Source organism: Sinocyclocheilus grahami, unplaced genomic scaffold (assembly GCF_001515645.1).
Source record: "Sinocyclocheilus grahami isolate Dianchi unplaced genomic scaffold, SAMN03320097.WGS_v1.1 scaffold241.1, whole genome shotgun sequence".
In the NCBI taxonomy this organism is placed as follows: Eukaryota; Metazoa; Chordata; class Actinopteri; order Cypriniformes; family Cyprinidae; genus Sinocyclocheilus; species Sinocyclocheilus grahami.
The window spans coordinates 434,226-438,110 of NW_015505420.1; the positions used below are offsets into that span (position 1 = coordinate 434,226).

Here is a 3,885-nt window from a genome sequence, read left to right on the forward strand (position 1 = left end):
ACCATAGCCACCCGGATCCAGTCAGTATCCAGATCAGATGGTCAATGCAGTCATCCGTATCTAGTCTGTATCCAGCCCAGATGGTGGATCAGCACCTAGAGATGACCTCGACAGCTTTGAATGTCAGCTGAGACCAGGACATCTAGCCCCAGAGACAGATCCCCAGACCTCGTCACCTAGACGGCCATCGGCACAAGACCACGGGAACCAGATGAGTCCTCTGCACAATCAGACTCTGCTGCAGCCTGGAGTTGAACTGCTGGTTTCGTCTGGCCAGAGGAGAACTGGCCCCCCGACTGAGCCTGGTTTCTCCCAAGGTTCTTTTCTCCATTCTGTCACCGATGGCGTTTTTGTTCCTTGCCGCTGTTGCCTCTGGCTTGCTTAGTTGGGGACACTTAATTTCCAGCGATATCGTCGACTTGATTGCACAGATAGTATTTGAACTGAACTGAGCTGGACGATAAATCATTGAATCAATGATGAACTGACTTTAACTGAAAATGTAGTTTACTGTTGTCCTTTTGTATTATTACACACTATTTTCCTCTTTAATACTCTAAAGCTGCTTTGACGCTGTATTTTTTAAATATGACAGGCTCATTACTCTCATTACTATAATACATGGAAAATACAGTTGTAAATGGACTTTGCTTTTCCATTTGAAATTTGGCAGTCACTGTGCATTCATGAAAACGCAAACAGTAATGCAAGATTTGCAATTGTGTTTGGATTATGTCACAATTGGTCACATGTGGAAAACACAATTGAAAATATAATTTGCAATTCCTTTTGAAAATTGTTTGGAATATCCTTCCATAGACAGGCTCTATAGCAGAGCACACTGCTCTCAGCTGTAGATCTTCGCTTCAAAGCTTTCTAAAAGTGTTTGACGATAGTTCAATTCTGTCATTAATTACTCACCCTGGTCTGAAAGCTCTTGGATTTCATCTAAAATATCTTAACTTAAAGATGAACGAAGGTCTTACGGGTTTGTAATGACATGAGAGGGAGTAATAATTGACAGAACTTTCATTTTGGGGTGAACTACCTTTTAACTACCCTAAGCATCTTTAAATTATTTTGCATTCTGTCTTTTTAAATTTTAATTGTCAATGTCATTTCACTGTGTATTTAAATAGTTAAACGTGTCAAAATGTATTAGTTAAACAGACACATGTAATTCAGAACTAATTTTCTTATTACAACTGTATTTCTGTGATTTTTGCATTTGCTGGAAAAAAGAAAAAGAAAATTGCATGTCGTTTGTCATTGGTACAAATTTGTGAATGTCATTGGCATTTAAAAAAAAAAAAAAAAAAAAAAAAAAAAAGTTGAACAGTCTAAATAACCTGTATTCTTTATTAATCCATGATTGATTTGTAAGCATAGGCGAAATTATTCGAAACGTGCAGTGCTAATGTTTATTCAACAAAGTCAAACTGTCAAAGCCTTTTGAAAAATCTTTTTGTGGCAGTCAGTGTTGATATTGTGGTGTGCTGCCACAAATAAGTCAATGAACGGGAAACACTGCTAATGTATATTGAAGTATCGGAAATGTTTAAAAATCATATCACCGTTACTGAAAAAAATATATACATATATTGATATTGAATTATTGTCCAGCCCCATGTTTGGTCCTTATGCATGACAGCCTGCTCGCTGTAAGATTTCACAAATTTAAAAAGCCATCAGACATATTGCAACACATTTCAAGAGTTAATTAACCACATAGCACACTCCGATATGAGCAGACCTTCTAACCTTGGAAACTTTTTTGCTGAGTGCATCAACTGTCATCAACAATGAGCATGTGCCACAGAGCAGTTTCTCAAACAGAAATGTCCATGACCCCAGACGGTGACTGACAGTCTAATATTGGCTACACTATACAAGCCCATTCTTGATAAGGAGCTCAGTGCTTCAGAACTGCGGTCTTCTCAAGAGGATGCCGTGTCCAGCCTGGGAAAGCTGATAAGATGCTCGGCCCTCTTCACTTCAGAGCAGCACTGGCCATCTGATTGGAAAGCTGAAAGTGCTGCTCTCGCTGCTATCAGATGGGCTTTAATAGTTCACATGCTGGAGCTCTTGAAGGAAAAACATTCCTCCAGGATTCAACCACAGTCAAGATAAATGCATTCAAAGGCTCATATCCTAATAGATCAATCAAATTTCTCATACTTCTGAAAAACAAGTTTACTGGAAATACACTGTAAATTTAAAACTCAACATCTTCTCAAAAAAATAAATAAATAGAATTTCTTGAAATTAAACCGCAAAATCAACTTGTTCGGAACTTGCTGACTTTAAGTTAGACACTATGGTCAGGGTTACTAACATGACTCCATTAACTTTTTTTGGATAGTGAAAATTAGACTAGGGACAAATCTGTTTAATATCAAACATCAACTAAAATGATTTTTATTCTGCCATCCCAATAGTTTAGATTTTTACTTGCCCTGCCAACACCATCATTGGCCCCACCATAAATGAATGATCAATTTTTTTTTTTTTAGCAATTCACTTATATTTGCTAGAATCATTAGTATTTTGATGAATGAAATGAAATTATACATGAATTGAGAACTAAAATGTGAACCACTTTGAAAACATTAGGCATCATACACTTACCGACATTGTAAATGTTTACAGAGAAAAACACTAAACGAAAGTACTACCAGACAGCTACAGTGTTTATGACAAATGAAATGTGAGAAAAATGATTATCCCTGGTTGTCTTTTAAAACATTAAGCCAGGTTAAGAGTTTTCACGCGTTTTCCACGTACTCCACTGCGCTACATTTGCGCACGCATCTCGCATCTTTCGCTCCCGAAATAGTGTCTCGACTCTCGAGTCAAAAGAAGTCTAATGGTGGGGTCCCGGTGGTGTCCCGTGCGCCACTTTTTCATCACCTACGGGTCATAGATGCACTGGACCGATTGGGAAATGAAAGGCAGCTCCGGCCGCCGGTCATAGATCAGCATGTTGGAGTACGTGACTCTGTCCGCCGTCACCTGTCAGGCCGGTGGAAGAGAATTAGCGAGATCTCTCGTCTGGGTGAATCTCTCAATCACGCTCATGTACCTGTTTGAGAAAGCCACAGTCTCGCAGTAACACGTAGAAGAGCAGCGTGTCGTCAGACACCGTGAAGCTCGGCAGACAGTTTCCCAGCAAAGCTCTGAACGGATCCAGTTTCTGAGACTAGTTCAGTCCGGGTCTCCAGCGGACAGTGACCGAATCATCGCCGCCGCAGTCTACAGACAAATCTGAACACAAACCGCTCCAGTTAACGAACACACACGTACACATATTGAGATGAGGAACTTACCATTTTGTGCCATTGCAGCGGCTACAAACATCAACAACAGCCGTCCTGAAATCATCTTCAGTCAAACAAGAACAGCAACATCTCTCCCCTGCTTAAGTGGATCTGATGGTAATCAGGTTAACCAGCGCCAGCTGAGCGTTAACTCAGTAACCAGCCGCTCTCTCACAGGTGTCAATCACAAGGGTTTATGGAACCCTCCACACCAGAGGCCCGTTTCAGAAAGGAGGTTGGGGGAGTTGTTTACACTGTTAAAGAGTTGGATTCTCAAGCTAAGCATGGACAAAGTTTCAAAAAACAATTTGGACGTATGACGGAGTATCTCTGTGCCAAAAACTTACTTCCGGGTTCGTACAAGTTTCGGAGAGTTTTTTTCGATCTGGCTCTTCATGACGTAAAAGAGGGTGGTACTCCTTATATGGGCATTTCACCAGGAAGAGCGCGCCCGCGCACACATCGACCAGAGCGAGAGTCAGTAGTGATGGGAAGTTCGGATCATTTTACCGACTCGGACCTTTGAGTCTCGTTCAGCAAAATGAACGAATCTTTTTTCGAGTCATTT

General features: G+C 40.7%; 1 long non-coding RNA gene across 1 annotated transcript; it reads right to left on the bottom strand.

The window, feature by feature from the left end:
• Positions 1-1,479: 1,479 nt before the first annotated feature.
• Positions 1,480-3,451, bottom strand: LOC107597957 (uncharacterized). Its single transcript, XR_001610508.1, has 3 exons — positions 3,327-3,451; positions 3,083-3,264; positions 1,480-3,012 (listed from the first exon to the last, which is right to left on the bottom strand). It is a non-coding gene; the product is annotated as an uncharacterized lncRNA (long non-coding RNA).
• Positions 3,452-3,885: the final 434 nt, after the last annotated feature.